Raw genomic sequence first — 16,546 nt, forward strand, 5'->3', positions numbered from 1 at the left:
TCTGACATTTTGCTTTTGTTGCGTTCAAGCGTGGAACAGACGACAAAAGAAATGGAACGGATCGTGCAGTGTCAGAAATTGTCGTAAAACAAGATTATCATCTGCGCATGCGTGAACATCTTGCGCATGAGCAGGACGGATCATGCGGTGTCGTGAAGCCTCGTAAAACACAATTATCATCTGCGCATGCGTGAACATTGTGCGCATGCGCAGAATGGATCGTGCAGGCGGGACGGATCGTGTACCGACAATTACCGTTATAGACGAGGCTTAGCTAACATCGGGGTGGGGAGGGGAGACACGGCTTGCTCCCAAGGTCTGGAGGTAATGTTAACGTTGTAACACTATCGCTGTTTCCTAACGTTCTGAACTATAGTATCGCTATAAAATATAAAATATTCCTTGAGCTTATGTTAATGTTCTTGAATAATTCCTTACATAGCTACTATAAACGTTACATTTTGTTTTCAAACGTCTTACTTTTTTATCGTCTGCTTTGTATTAACAAATAAATGCCGTAACGTCATAAATAAATATGTTGTGTGTGACTTAACAATTTACTTAGGTGTGAATTGGATGTTAAACGTAATCACAGTGCAGGTATATTATCTACTCTTTACGTCAGTGTTTTGCTTTACGGTCTTGACCGTGGAGTGTGCGTGGTTCATGAGCTCTGCCATCCAAGCTCTGGGGCGGATCGGTCGGTTCTTTAGCCTGTTGCGTGCATAGGTACCGTTTGAGGAAGTGTTGACTTCCCTCATAAATTGAAAGCATTAAACCGTCATAAACACGCTCATGCCATACATCATTTGAAAGCTTAAAGTCTCATGATTCCATCAAACAAAGCAATAAGGTGACTTACAGAAAGATTCAAGTCTAATCGAGTGTGTTTTCCTACCTGTCTCTAGAGATGTTCCGATTCCGATACCAGTATCGGAAATGCCTCCGATACTGCCGAAAATGCTTTTATCGGTATCGGCGAGTACTGGAGTCCAGGCACCGATCCGATACCACATAAACTATTAAAAATAGGAATCTATTTACTGTTTAGCTCCGTTAGCGCTGGTACAGTTCTTCTTCGCCACTTTTAAAATAGTTGCGCTTCTGTTTTAGAGGCGCGAAGAAGAATTGATCACCTAACGCCTCCTTAAAACAAGCTAGCATTAGCGCATCATGTCGGCAGTACTTTACAGTGGATGTTCCCACCGGTAAGACGGCAACATGCAACATATGCAGAGAAGCAATTTCAAGGGGTGGCACGAGTGTTGCAAATTTCAACAGCAGCAACTTAATTAAACATTTGAAGACGCGTCACGCTAAAGAGCACAACGAATTTACGAAAGCTACGGGGAAAAAAGGACGAACTAGAGCAGCAAACTCTGGAAACTGCCTTCCAGCAAAGAGATAAATTCCCCAAAGACAGCCAAAAAGCAACAACGATAACCAACAAAGTTTGGGAGTTTATTGTACTGGATTACCAACCACTGTCTGTTGTCGAAAATGTGGGAATTCGCCGCTTAATGGATCATTTGAAACGAAGGTACGGTTTGCCAGGTTGTAAATATATCTGAAACTGCGCTACCCAAATTATACGAGACAGTTAGGGACACGTTTCGTGTATGTTTGGGCAAAGACGTGCCTGCAGTCAGCTTTACCAGGAGGACATTTAGCGCTCCGACGTGTGCCCCGTGTCTTTGCTAAGTTTAACGTCCCACTGGGTGGACAGAGAGTCAACGTTACCCCTCGAAGTGCGGTGCTGCACGCCACCGAGTTCCGAGGGTCACATCCTGGCACATTAATTGCCGAAGCAATTGAGGGGATGCTAGTAAAGTGGAAAATCCCCAAGTCCAACGTTCATGTTGCTTTGCGTGACAACGCTAGCAACATGAAGAAAGCCATGGACAAGATGGATGGACCAAGTTTGGGATGCTTCGCACACACTCTCCAACTGGGGGTGCATGAAGGAATGCTGTCACAGGGAAGTGTGAGTAATGCATTTTACAATATTGTGGCTGCACTTACATTTTTATACTGTTCTATTTAAAAATAAATGGCTTCCATTTGCTGTATTAATTCATGTTTTAAAAAGTGTTAAACCTGAGCCAGGCCTTACCACAATGGTAATAATATCAGTCATGCATGTGCAGCACAATCTTTTTTTTTTTTTTTTTTTTTTTTTTTTTTTTTTTTAAACACACTGTTATGGGTACTCGGTATTGGCCGATACCCACAGCACAAGTATCGGAATCGGTATTGGGAAGTAAAAAATGGTATCGGAACATCTCTACCTGTCTCCTCGTGTCTTTAATCACAGCGGTTAAAGATCGCCAAAAACTTTTTTTTCCTACATCGCCAACACTCCAAGGTATTACAATATCCAAGCCTTGTAATCCGTAATTATCTGGTCCCCTCACAATCTTGTAGTTTCAGGCCAAGTTTTGACGTAGAGAAATCTAGATAGTGCATCATTTCTCGGTTTTGATCGCTTGTAACTTTTCCCCTGGGCGCGCTACAAAGTCACTCCGTACACCACTAGACTCTCTGGCTTCTGCAGATTCCACTGAACTTTGTTCCCAGCCAATAGCCTCAGTCTATCTCGAGATATCCCTGAGCCAAGCCAATCAAATCCCACAGTCCCCATTGGGCCCACGTGGGAAAAATTGACAGTATATCCCACCAGTTAGAAGAAGAGGTCATAAAACTGGCATCCCTGTGTAGCCAATAAGAAGACGAGTTGATTGATATCAGACATGGCCAGAAAAAACTAACCCTGTGATGGCTCCAGCTGTGTCAAAGCAAAAATAAAGCCTTCTTATGGCATTTCACCATTTCATCAAATTATGATTACTTATTCCTATAAATCTATGCATGTAGTTATTACAGGTATGTGAGTGAGTGATGTGGATGTGTTTTTGTATTTCAGAAGTATTATATTTTGTAGTTTTTGGGCTTTTTTAGAAATAAGAAATAAGAAAAACGCAAAGACATATCTGTAGAAATACATTCATATAAAATCCACTTTAGAAGTAATTTTTTTCTGGATTTTTTCTGTTCTAAATTGAGACATGTGGCTAGGGTACTATTTTTGAATGTAGCCCATTTGACAGTAGTGTATTTTATTAATTTTACAGATGATTTACTTGGACGGAAATAGAAATTCTGTGTTCTAACTTCTTTAACTCTGTGTCAGTAAGGCCTAGTGTCACACTTCCACTAGAAACAAAGAATTGAGTGTTAACTTCCCAATGACCTCAGGGTCATCCCAGAGGGCAAAAGTATGTGGAAACTGCATCACTTTTTTGGGGGTAAAAATTTAGGCGAGAAAAGCATGTATTTTCAAGTGTATCTGAAGAGGTTAGAAAACGAAACGTCTAGCACCGTGCTAGTAACAGCAGACTTTTGCTCGTCTGAAGGTCTGACTAAAGATGCGGGATAGGCTGCGGGCAGTTGGTCGGAGGTAACGTTGAGCCCCATCCACAGTGTCATTTTGTCATTTACTGGTTATGTTACAATCACTTTAGATTTTAGGTAAACTAACAGAACTAATGCATCGTAATACAATGGCTCTGCATTATAACTTTTCCTTTATAGTTATGGTGGTTAGTTTATTTAATCTATTTGAAAGATTTTTTTATTTTATTGGTGTATTTGAAGGCTGTTTGTGGTGCTATTTAACTGTACTGGGCCTGGCTTATACGAGAGGTGTTCTTAATATGTTGTTAACCGTATATCTATACATATGTGTGTGTGTGTGTGTGTGTGTGTGTGTTTAGAATATACTAAATATTAGGGGTGTGGGGAAAAAATTGTAAAGCATAGTATCGCGATATTTTCAGTGGCAAAACTGTATCAATGCACAGCCGCCAAGTGTCGATCTTTTATTATATATGTGTTGGTCAGTTTGTCTGCTCGACAAACATATTTTGCAGCAATGAAAATTGAAGTGATATGAAAAAACAAAAATGTTTCCTTTTAGATAAAACAGATGTTGACAACATTTCCTTTTGGGGACATCATTTAAAAAATGAAAAGGAAAAAATAAGAAAAAAAAGTAATAAATTGCAATATTTTGCAATATGTTTAAAATCGCAATGAAATATTGTGGCATAAGCCTCGTGATGATATTGTATCTGGTGATTCCCACCCCTACTAAATATGTATGACCCTTCTCACTGTGTAATATAACATAGATTCAGTTCAAAAACTCATAAGCCTAATGAAGGATGGATTTATTTCAGCGCTATTGTATGACACTGAGTTAGTTTAATCTTGGTGTACCTAACAACATTAATAATAATAATAATAAACTGCTATTGAGTCTACTGTATACCTGCATATGTCCCCACACTGTGTTTAATACATTTGTGCATTTTTACATCAACAATGTTGACCCTGCATATTCCTCACAAAATATCTAAATGCTTATTTCTAACTTCACTTGTCCTGCATGCTGCACTGTGGTCAGTCCCACTGGGGAAGTTTTACTAATATTCTACCCATAGACCGCTATGATTCTACCAAAGCCCTCCCTTGTTTGCTAGAGGTAGAGAGAAGTGTTCATTTATTGTAATGGTCATTTTGGACTCTATAATATGTGATGAGTTGTACCAGCAGCCCAAAATTAAACGGGATTAACAAAATATTAGGAACACCCTTCAGTATGTCCAAAAATAGTTCTCAGCACCTCTAATTACTGCCTCCAAAATTACCACAAAATAAAAAATATCTTTTTCAACAGTATAAACTAAAATCAAGCATCCCAACCTTTTATCAAAGGTCGGGTAATGATATTGGGTAAAGACTTTTTGTATTTGAACTAAGCAGCAGTACAAACACATTAAGCAGCAATACATTTTTACTGCATTAACTTAATAAACCAACAATATAATCATGCTATTTCTAACACGTTGTTGTTCTAGTTTACTTGTTTTAGAGATCCATTTAAAGTAAATTAATTAATTTGCCTTTTAATTCTCATTTCAGTTATTCTGAGGTGTGGGTTCTGCGGTTTTCTCAGCTCAAGTCAAGAAGATCTGTTGAGGCACCATAGACTACGACACAAAAGAGGATCTCACTGGCCCTGTATCTACAGTGACTGTGTGTTCCTTCCAAACTCCTGGTGCGTTAAAATCCCACCTTACCAGATCACATTGGAGGACTGTAAGAAGGCAGGTGACATTGTCTTTTTTTCTGTGAGTTATGTGAATTTAAAGAAACTTGTACTGCGCACACTTTATTCACTCATCTGGGACATCATTTTAAAAAATCAACAGACTGTGCATTGCCCCTTCCTACGGTGTGAGTTTAAAACTAACAATCTTAAAACCTTCAGTTCACAAAGAAGCAGAAAGTACAAGAATGAAAAGGACATTACAACTTGTCTAATAGTACATTCTGAAAATGAAACCTGTGCCATTGACACTCATATTGTTGACAAGCAACTCAATGACTTTGTTGAGGTAGAGGCATCACAAAGTGGTTCAAGTAACAACGGTGAAGTAGAATATGTAGAAGCTGAGACTCTTGAACATGAAATTGCTTCTTTTTTTTTCTGTGTATGCAATCAGTATTGCACGTCTCCAAATATGCTTTACAGAAAATTGTTGAATTAGTTAATGACATTCTGCACTTTTCTAAAGTTCATTCATTTAAAAAAATCAAAGAAGTGTTTACTAAACATAGCATTGAAATAGTGGATTGTGTTGTTAAAGAAATTAATGATTCTATTTTCCAAACCAATCCACTTACTTTGACTGCTGAGGAAAAAAGGTGCGCTGTCCACTAATCACAGGAGAAACCTCTATTTTAAACAGCACTTACTGTAACTGAGCCAACTGAATATACGTATAGCACCACACATAAAAATACTTTTGTTGATGTTTCAATCATTCAGGTTCTAGAGAATTTACTGGGACCGTCAGATTTTTTTTTTTTTAGAAAAGTTAGTGTTTATTAAAGTAGATATACCTGGTCAATACAGGTCCTTTTAAGACAGCGTGTACTTCAAAGAAAACAATCATTTTGGCATGCAAAAGACAAGTATTTCTTTAGGCTTGTACATTGATGATTTTGAAGTATGTAACCCATTGAGGACATCCAGCAAAATTCCCTGTCTATTGGGTTGTGCTAAATTTACCAGCAAAGTTTTGCTCTTCCCTGCCATTAATTTAGCTGGCTGCTCTTGGAAAGAGTGTTGGTGTTAAATAAGGGGGCTCCGATCAAGATTTTTGGGGCCGATCACCAATTGCTGAAAGCAGTATTGGTTAATACCAGTCACTGATCACTGGGTCTATTTGAAGCCTTCAATTTATCATGTCATATATTAATTTTTAATAGTCTTAACAACAATGTATATGTATTAAAATTAATAGAAGTTAGTGTACTGAGAATTGTCAACTGTTTACTATTATTGACAGGAAACTGTCAACATTCTACTTCCTGAGAGAAACATCTTAAACAGCTCAGAGCTTAACAAATAAGCTTTATTTCGAAATAAGTTACAAAGAACTGTCATTGTTAACTAACACAAACTTAAAGTGTAATTAAAGTGCAGAACAAAGAAAACTAAATAGAGATTAGTAAAGCCATATCTCTTGAAGCTTACTTGTTAAGCATCAATGGCAGATTTTTCTTTAGAAATATAAGCATTTCTGCATTTTTGGCAGACAGCTTGTTCCTCTTCTCATCTACAATATTCCCTGTTGTGCTTAAACGTCGCTCACTATCTCCACTTGTGCATGGTGCACAGCGGTAGGCTCGTGCTGCCTGTGCGAGAGCGGGGAAACGACTTTTATTGTGTTGTCAAAAAACAAATGTTTGAAAATGACCGGCGCGTCTTCCATAGGCGGGTATATCAGCGATGCTGCATTGTAATAAAACTCCGTCGGCAACGGCAAGCTGCATTGTATGAGCCATGCACGGCAGGTTGGGTAGATCTGCATCCCTCATGGCCTTTACCATGTTCTTGGCATTATCCGTTAGAATAACGTGCACTTTTTCCTTCAGGATTCCCCATGCGAGAAAAAGGAGGCTGAATAAAGAGCCTCCGCGGTGTGTGACCCCAAAAATTCTTGAGAATGGAGCACAACTCTTTTTAATTCAAAGTTTTGATTAATAAACTGCGCAGTTAGGCTCAACATGGACATGGGACATACATTTGAACTCCAAGTGTCACTTGTGAAGCTGATTGATGTGATGTTGTTCTTCATAAGGGCGTCAACGTGTGCAAACACGGTTTGGTATAACTGCGGCAGGCAAACATCAGTGAAATATTTACGCCCTGGCAGAGTGTAGCGTGAATCAATGTAAGACGTGTTGCCGGTGCCCTTCATCTTCCACAATTGACGGTGGCTGGTGATCAAGGCATATGAATTCCATTATTTTGGCTATTTCCTTTTTCTTTCTTGCTTTCTTTACTGTAGGGTTGCTGTCGTTGCAATGTCTCTGTTATAGACAGCTGAGTGAGTGGCGCCGGAGCTGCTACACGACTCCGCTCTCTCTCTCTCTCTCTGCCTTAGCGTTAACTTTGAAAACTCCTCGTATTTCTGTGACTAACCTTCAAATGTCTGATGAGGTTGGCGATGTTGAAATGTCTTTGGAGCTTTCCGCCTTGTGGAATTTCCTTGGCACACACGTTGCAAATCGCTAATGTAATGTCTTTTTCTGACACCTTGTTGAACTGCCAGACCGGTGAATGTAGGGAGGCCGCCATTTTAGCAGCTCGTAGAATTTTTAGTAGTGCGTCTCATCGGCCCATCTGAATGGCCTTTATGAAGACCACCGATCAAACTATTTAAAGCCTTTATCGGCCAATACTGATCAGTGACCGATCAATCGGAGCACCCTTAATGTTAAACTGATTTGGTATACAATCTCTGAAAAGGGATGGTGTGTTTGAGGTTCTAGATACGTTTGTAAATGGAACAGTATTTTGTGTGTGTGCAGACATGTGGACTATGCGATTTGAGTCCAAGCATAACTTGGTGCATGATGTTCTCAAATTCAAGAATGTGCTTCTTACACTCTCTTCTAAACCTCAACAAATCATGGCATCCTACCTTGATGGCCAAAATCTGTTCAAACCAAAACTGTACATTGGCAATTTTGATATGGTTAAAACATCATTGGAAGGGAAATTGAGGACTGTAATTATCCACATCATGATTTTGTGTCCCTTGCCAAATGTTAATTTCTATGGGACCCAGTATACTAAGGGCATGCTAGTTTCTGCTAGGCAATGCTTTGAACTGCCACATTTCTACAACATTGTGGTCAACTTTGAGGAAGTGTCCTTTGTCAGTACAAAGCTCTCCTCTTGGTTCATCGAACATTACAGGTCTTACCAAGTAACTGACGGTTGCACAGACATTGAAATCCTGGATCCAGAAGCTTTGAATGATTACCACCCTTTGGCTGCGTACCCAGTTGCTGGAAAGTTGATGGTAATCGATGGTAGCCTGCTGCATTAAAAGAAATGGTATGTACTGTCCTGTGCTGTACTAGTTTATGCTGTCAGGGGTATCTTGAGCAAAACGGTAACAAAAGACACAGGATTATGGATTTGTAGAGTGGACTCTGTTTGTCCTCACAGGCTTTGTTACTGCGAGTACACATAAATCCTAAACTTATCCGCAAAGTCCAGCTGACAAAGACCCGAGAAAAAGACTACAACAAAAACTTAAACTTACGGTGAATTCGCTGTACAATATGAAGACCCGGATTTTGGGAACGCAGTGTGTCCCCTGATGGACATTGCAGAGTTGCCACCAGAAAAGGCTGTCTTGCCCATTATTTGGAGTATTGATGAATCACAAACACCATCGCATTCATCCACCATCTCTTCCCTTGATACAGCCAGTATCAGTTCACCAGCCTTCTCCCACAGCTCTTCTTCAATTATTTGCACCTTCATGTGAAACATTTCAGAGTGGCCTACTCTGTTTGTGGTCCCCTCTTTCTCATGATGTCGAGTTAAAGCTCCATAAGGGCAATGAAATTTATGAAAAAACTGGGCAAGGTCTAAGTGTAACGAAAGACATGAAAATGGAAATTCTAGACATGCTGGAACAAGAAATATTTGCCCTGAAAGCCTACCCTGAGAAATATTAAATAGTATCAGTTTCCTCTGAACTTGTCAACATCCATGCCTTAAGGAGCCTGGTAGCGGCACAGGATACGATGTTTGGACAACAAGCATCAAGTTCAAGCTTGGAAACTACCAATCAAAACTGCACCAGGTTGGATGTAATGAGGTCAGTGTAAACAGGAAAAGAAGGAGGGATGACAAAGGGCAGGTTTTCCTTGAAAAAATCAAGTGAGGCAAAGTCAATCATGTTCCTGATGAGCCACAAAACTACAATGAGACGCTAGAAGACCAGAGATGTTTCCTGGTGGGTGAAATTAAAAAGAAGGGGAAAGACATGGAACTCATCAGAGAGAAGATGGACTTCACATTCTCCTATGGAGGAGAAAAGAGATTGTGGAGGTGGAGCCCATGGTCGTAGAAATCCAGGAGAGGTGGCCTGCTCCTTTTTTGAGAGAACAGGCAAGGCAGATTTTAAAAATAAAACATTCAGATATTTAGTTTGATTGCTTTTCAAGCAAAGGTGACCACAGGGTCATCCATTGGCTTATTCAGAGTGGTATTGTGTAATTAAGTTGTGTGACAAAGTGTAGATTGTTAAACAGAATTAGATGAACTCCTTGAGAATTATTTTAAGGTGTAAGTGTATCCAGAATAACTGTCAAAATGACTACAAACTCAATCATTAGATGTTTTTGTTCTTTGTTTGACTTCTACAGGTTTGTGAGGAGTTCTACTGTGTCATTACTAAAGACTTATTGGGGACCTTTAGAGCAGCCTTAGATGAGGACTGTCCTAGACTGCTTAAGCTGTACCGTGCCAAGAGGGGAGCCTTTGGTCACGACATGGACAATCTCTTGGATAGGCTTGATGAACAGGTAGACTTATCTGTGAAATTTATGGAAGGAATTCGGCAAGGCCCAGGGTATTTATTTTGTGTTTGCTGCTAGTTAAACATTAAAGGGGGGACATTATTATTTTAACAACCGTGGCGTCTGTTGGCGAGAGCAATAATTCAGCTGATTATTAGTTACTAGGAGCGTTCACCTAAATCACACTGTTGATCTACAATGTGTATTTTGTCTATCTGCTAGGGCTGCACGATAATTCGGTTTCTCTACATCACAATGTGCGCATTTGCAATAGAACACATTGCAGGACGTGTGATTAACGCTACAACTTTTATTGCTGCTTGATATAAAGAAAACACTTGCACAGTTCTTTGTTTTCTTTACATTACTTTATTTTACTTGATTGTTACTAGCCAACCCTTCCTCTTTAAGGCAGGTGGTCATGTGGGCAACGTGTGCATGTGACGTAACTTTAGTTTAATGGGGTTTGTTACAGGAAGTAGGACTGCACAATTAATCAAATTTTAATCACATTTTGACTTCCCACAATCAATTTTGCAAGAGTTACGCTGTTTTTTTTTTTTTTTGCAAAGCCAGTCTACCGCTCCATAAACCTCTGCCTTATCATGTGCCAGTCAGAGTTGTTCCCTGTACCGCGCAGCTTAGTTTCTAGATGTAGACAGTCACAGAGGACAGAGTAACATGAGGAAAATTCAACAGATAGCAGTCGTTATACGTCGGTCTCAAGGTTTACCAGTTTACCATTAAACGCAACATTTTGTCCCGTCTGTTGTTTTTCAGACAACAGCAGTGACCAGTGCTAGTCCGTGCTAGTTAGTGTCTGTTAGCTCACAGGGCTCTAGGGCGCGAGTAATATTTTTCCTCTAGGACGCACCGATGCACCTAATGTCCTCGCATCCGCTGCAATGTTGTTTATATTGATATGGTTTAATTTTGCGTTACATGACCCATTTCTTCTGTAAAGGTGTGCCTGTGTTTGGATCTCTCTACTCTCTCTCCTCTTTCTCTCCATGCAGCTTTGCCACACAGAGCCGGTCCACACTTCTGACATTTGTCTACAGTTTTAATTGTTATTAAAACAGCTGTATATTGTTAAGCATGAGAGGCAAACCTGTCTTTGTACCAGTGTTTCCGCTGGTAACTTTGCAATCATGGCCGCCATGGTAAAAACACAGAAGTTGAATACAACTAACTTCAGTTGGTAGAGTAATAGCGTGTGAGACGGAGCCTGCTGGACCTGCAAGAGATGTGACCAATGGCCAGAATATCATAGTTCATAAAAACGCAGCGCAGTGACAACACAGACATTTCATAAACACGACGTGTGTAACTCTGCTGACCCACCATTCGACCTGTGCTGGACCCATTCATAACGAGTCAGCCGTTAGTAGCGTCCATTGCACTCCCTCTCTCTCCCTAGCTCTTTTAATCAGTTATTGTTGAAAACAGAGATACATTTAAAAAAATACTACGCTATTTATGTCAGATAGCTAATTTTCATTTACATGTGTTGCAGCTGTATGTCTATACAACATACACCTTCAACATGAGAAGAATGTAGCATAATATGGATGTGAAAGCAGTTATAAATAGCCTATGTGACAAAATTTGTTTTGGTTAAAATCAACAAATAATTGGATCACAATATTGATCAAAATAATTGATTATCATTTTGGCCATAATTGTGCAGCCCTAACAGGAAGTGAGGCCCTCCCGTGTGTGTCTGTAGAAAAGATGAACTAAGCAACATTATCACGACATCTCCTGGCCATCTTGCACCACAGAGTTGTCAGAAATCTGCTACCAGTAAAGCAATAGCCATTACAGTTAGCCTTAAGAAACAAGGGTCTGTCTTGTAACTAGTGTTCGAAGCCGCAAAGCTGGAAAGGTAATACTAATTTACACTGATTTAAGTGTTCTTGTATACACAGTTTATTGCGAGTGCGTGACATGCAGACCTCCAATCAATGTTGATCACGTAATCAAACAAACAAAGTAGGCCCGCTAGATTTCGACCGCAACTGGGAAAAGAGCGAGGAACAGTATGGGAGCTACATCAGGGAGCCCCTTTATTTTAGGAAAAGCAACATACACGTCATTGTTGGGTTTAGCCTTTAATATGGCAGTATGAATACAATGGTTACATGTGAGTCAACCAGTGTATTTAACTACCTCATTTGCCCTTCCAAAATTACTTTGGAAATGCTCTCTTGCTTTTTCAGATAAGAAAATAGTTTTTTTTATTTATTTTCCATTCAGATGCACTCCCCTACATAGTTAACCTGTAAATTGAGAATATTCCAGCTATTTATATCATCTCGTAAAAGTTACAGTATTTTTAAATTTTACAATAATCAGTATATTGCGGTGCAATGTCAATTTTTTTCCAATATCGTGCAGCCCAATCTGTTAAACAATGTCTAGGTTTCTTAAGTTGTAACATTACCTAAAGTTCTTGTGTTTGTCAACAGATCCCATGGTGAAATAACAACTGCAGTCTAACTCTGTAAATAGGCCCTATATTCACTGCTCTGAATAAAGTCTGTTGGTCTTTTTTCCACTGATTTTTTAGACATCTAACATTGCACTGAATCACAGGAAAACTTGTCTTGAAGGTTAACCCATACTTGTCCGTGACACAGCAGAGAAGCTCTTCCTGACGTGCCTGGTGAGTACAGCATGGCCAGCCAAAAAACTTAATGTAGTCACCCTTTGTTTCTGAAAGGGAGACTGCTCGGGGCTGTTAAATATAAATGAATGTATGGGAAACTGAATGAAGACATAAGTTCAGATTGGCTCACAACATCCAGAGACAGACTCGTGACTAAAATCCTTCCTCTTGTTAAATAATAGTTATAAAATGATTGAGGATCTAAAAGGGTTATTAAAATATGACTTAAAAGTAGATAATTCGGTTTAACAACTTCTGTTATACAACCACAACACTGAAGATTACTGAAATGGAAATAAAAAACTATTCACATTTGACTAAATGCTCCGTTACACTGCATCAAATTATGGATTTCTTTGGGGTTGGATAAAAAAAAGTATTGGGTGTGTGTGTGTGTTTGTGTGTGTGTGTGTGTGTGTGTGTGTGTGTGTGTGTGTGTGTGTGTGTGTGTGTGTGTGTGTGAGAAAAGGGATGGTATAGTGCGTCAAAAAAGTTATGATTTACACATTCCCTGTAACATAAATATGCCGTTTTTCATCAGTTTGCCTCAAGACCTTACGATATCCTTCACAAGAGGCATTTGAACCCATACTACACGTTGACTACTTTCTTTGCATTTTGAGTGATTTATTTAACTTGATGACACTTTTTGTTTATGCCATAAGGCAAAGATATCTCCATACACAAACTCCTACAACTTCTCTTTGCTTGTGTGCCCATTACACACACACCGAGAAACACACACACACATACATACATACATAAATACACACACACACACACACACACACACACACACACACACAGTTAAGGAAATGCACTTAGTTACATTCCAGCAAGGTTTTTATTTAAAAACAAAATCATAACCAAACAGAACTGACCGCAGAAATAGAACATTGACAGAGCTCCAGTACATTTCCATACAACCCTTTGGAAAGGTAAGTCACACTTTACAGCAGAGCTAAAACTACTTTTATACTGAACTTTTTCTGTTTTGTAAAAAGGGATGATTTACACATTCCCTGTAACATAAATACGCCATTTTTCATCAGTTTCCCTCAAGACCTTATGAAATCCTTCACAAGAGGCATTTGAACACATACAATTCATTGACTACTTTCTTTGCATTTTGAGTGATTTATTCAACTTAACACTTTTTGTTTATGCCATATGGCAAAGATATCTTCAAAAAACAAACTCCTACAACTTTCCTGTGCTTGTGTGTCCATTACACACACACACACACACACACACATATTATACATACACACAGTTAAGGAAATGCACTTAGTTACATTCCAGCAATGTTTTTATTTAAAAAAGAAAAACAAAACAGAATTGACAGCAGAACTACATTCATCAATGTTTTTATTTAAAACAAAATCATAACCAAACATCAGAACTGACAGCAGAAATAGAACATTGACAGAGTTCCAGTACATTTCCATACAACCCTTTGGAAAGGTAAGTCACACTTTACAGTAGAGCTAAAACTACTTTTATACTGAACTTTTTCTGTTTAGTAGAGCTGTATTGTGATGGGGAAAGAGTACATTCACTCCCCTCACATCGTTTTGTCAAATAACTTTTTCATCAGTTATGTTCCAACCATCAGTACAGAAAGATGTGCTGTAATCAGGAGATGCAAATGCAATTTTTCTCTTGAAAAAAACTATTTTATTGTAAACAGGTCTAGTAAATGTAGCATAGTGTGTTGCCTAAATTGCATATGCACAAAATTGACTGCATGAGTAGTGTTTCCTTGCGCTTGAGGAACTTTTAAATTGACAAAGAGGTTTGCAGTCACTGCACTTGTGATATTCTGCAGCTTCTATCAAAGGATTACATGTGACTAAATAGTCCCCTAAGTCCTGTGGGTTATTGATCTGAAAACAAATGTATTTATAGTTTTCTTTTTTCTGAATTATTACTAAAAGTAGAACTATTAATATTATCCTAACTGTACAAGTTGTAGCTTTACTATGTAAATGTGCTGTATTTATAACAGCGCTTTTCTAGTCTTAACGACTACTCAAAGCGCTTTTACATAGTACAGGATACATTCACCAGTCACACACATTCATACACTGTGGCCGAGGCTGCCGTACAAGGTGCCACCTGCTCATCAGATAAACACTCACACACACTCACACTCCGATGCACAGCAACTCGGGGTTCAGTCCCCGTTTCTCAATGTCAAGGATCCTTCAGGAGTAGGTCAGAGTCCTCCTTAGCATTTGGAGAACATGTACAATGGAACAGGCTATCAAGTGCACGTCATTGTGGGCTCTCGTCACCATTGACCATTATATCTTATTACAGAGATTGGAACATTTAATTGGCATTAAAGGGACTGCTCTAAGCTGGTTTAAGTCTTATTTATCAGATCGATCTCAGTTTGTTAATGTTAACGATGAATCCTCTGTGCACGCCAAGGTTAGTCATAAAGTCCCACAAGGATCTGTGCTCGGTCCAATCCTGTTCACTTTATATATGCTTCCTTTAGGCAGTATTATTAGGAAACACTCCATAAACTTTCATTGTTATGCAGATGATACTCAATTATATCTATCAATCAAGCCGGATGAAACTAATCAGTTAGCTAAACTTCAAACGTGCCTTCAAGATATTAAAACCTGGATGACCTGTAATTTTCTAATGTTAAACTCAGATAAAACTGAAGTTATTGCTCTCGGACCCAAGCACCTCCGTGACGCACTATCCAAAGATATAGTTACTCTGGATGGCATCACCCTGGCCTCCAGCACCACAGTGAAGAATCTTGGAGTCATCTTTGATCAGGACATGTCCTTTAATTCCCACTTAAAGCAAATTTCAAGGATCGCCTTTTTTCACCTACGTAATATTGCAAAAATCAGGAATATCCTGTCTAAAAATGATGCCGAAAAATTAGTCCATGCATTTGTTACTTCTAGGTTGGATTACTGCAATTCTTTACTATCAGGCTGCTCGAAAAAATCCATAAAGACTCTACAGCTGATCCAGAATGCTGCGGCACGTGTTCTGACGGGAACCAGGAAAAGAGATCACGTTTCTCCTGTTTTAGCTTCTCTGCATTGGCTTCCTGTAAAATTTAGAATAGAATTTAAAATCCTTCTTCTCACCTACAAAGCTCTTCATGGTCAGGCTCCATCTTATCTTAAAGAGCTTATAGTACCTTACAACCCTAGGAGAGAACTACGCTCCCAGAATGCAGGGTTACTGGTGGTTCCTAGAGTCTCTAAAAGTAGAACGGGAGCCAGAGCGTTCAGCTATCAGGCTCCTCTCCTGTGGAACCAGGTTCCAGTTTGGGTCCGGGAGGCAGACACCATCTCCACATTTAAGAGTAGGCTTAAGACTTTCCTTTTTGATAAAGCTTATAGTTAGGGCATAGAATCGAATATTGTTAGGGAGTAGTAGTTAGTCACATAGTTTTCAGATTTATCTATCATATAATATAACTAAAGGGAGACTTGGCATACAGCCCGATCCGGTTGGGGAGAGTTCTGGCCCGGCCGGGCTGGAGCTCTCTTTACCTCGTCTCTCTTGGTTTTGTTGTAATAGTTTTAGACAGCTGGGGACTTATTTTGATACACTAGTTAGGGCATAGAATCGAATATTGTTAGGGAGTAGTAGTTAGTCACATAGTTTTCAGATTTATCTAACATATAATCAAGAATATAATAGAACTAAAGGGAGACTTGGCATACAGCCCGATCCGGTTGGGGAGAGTTCTAGCCCGGCCGGGCTGGAGCTCTCTTTACCTCGTCTCTCTTGGTTTTGTTGTAATAGTTTTAGACAGCTGGGGACTTATTTTGATACACTGAGCTCCTCTCTCCTCTATCTTTCCATCTTTTCATTTATGTGCATCCATGTCCCAGAAATGCTTGTTACTAACCTAGCTCTGGGGAGTCATTCCCC

At 39.4% G+C, this 16,546-nt stretch overlaps 1 protein-coding gene and 1 long non-coding RNA gene across 2 annotated transcripts in view; both read left to right on the top strand.

The window, feature by feature from the left end:
* Positions 1-16,546, top strand: part of mdn1 (midasin AAA ATPase 1) — a 1,030,807-nt gene that overhangs the window by 389,906 nt on the left and 624,355 nt on the right. The window lies entirely within an intron of this gene.
* LOC116705901 (uncharacterized) lies at positions 4,502-8,659 on the top strand. Its single transcript, XR_004336080.1, has 3 exons — positions 4,502-4,543; positions 4,984-5,192; positions 8,591-8,659. It is a non-coding gene; the product is annotated as an uncharacterized LOC116705901 (long non-coding RNA).

This window comes from Etheostoma spectabile, chromosome 18 (assembly GCF_008692095.1).
Source record: "Etheostoma spectabile isolate EspeVRDwgs_2016 chromosome 18, UIUC_Espe_1.0, whole genome shotgun sequence".
In the NCBI taxonomy this organism is placed as follows: Eukaryota; Metazoa; Chordata; class Actinopteri; order Perciformes; family Percidae; genus Etheostoma; species Etheostoma spectabile.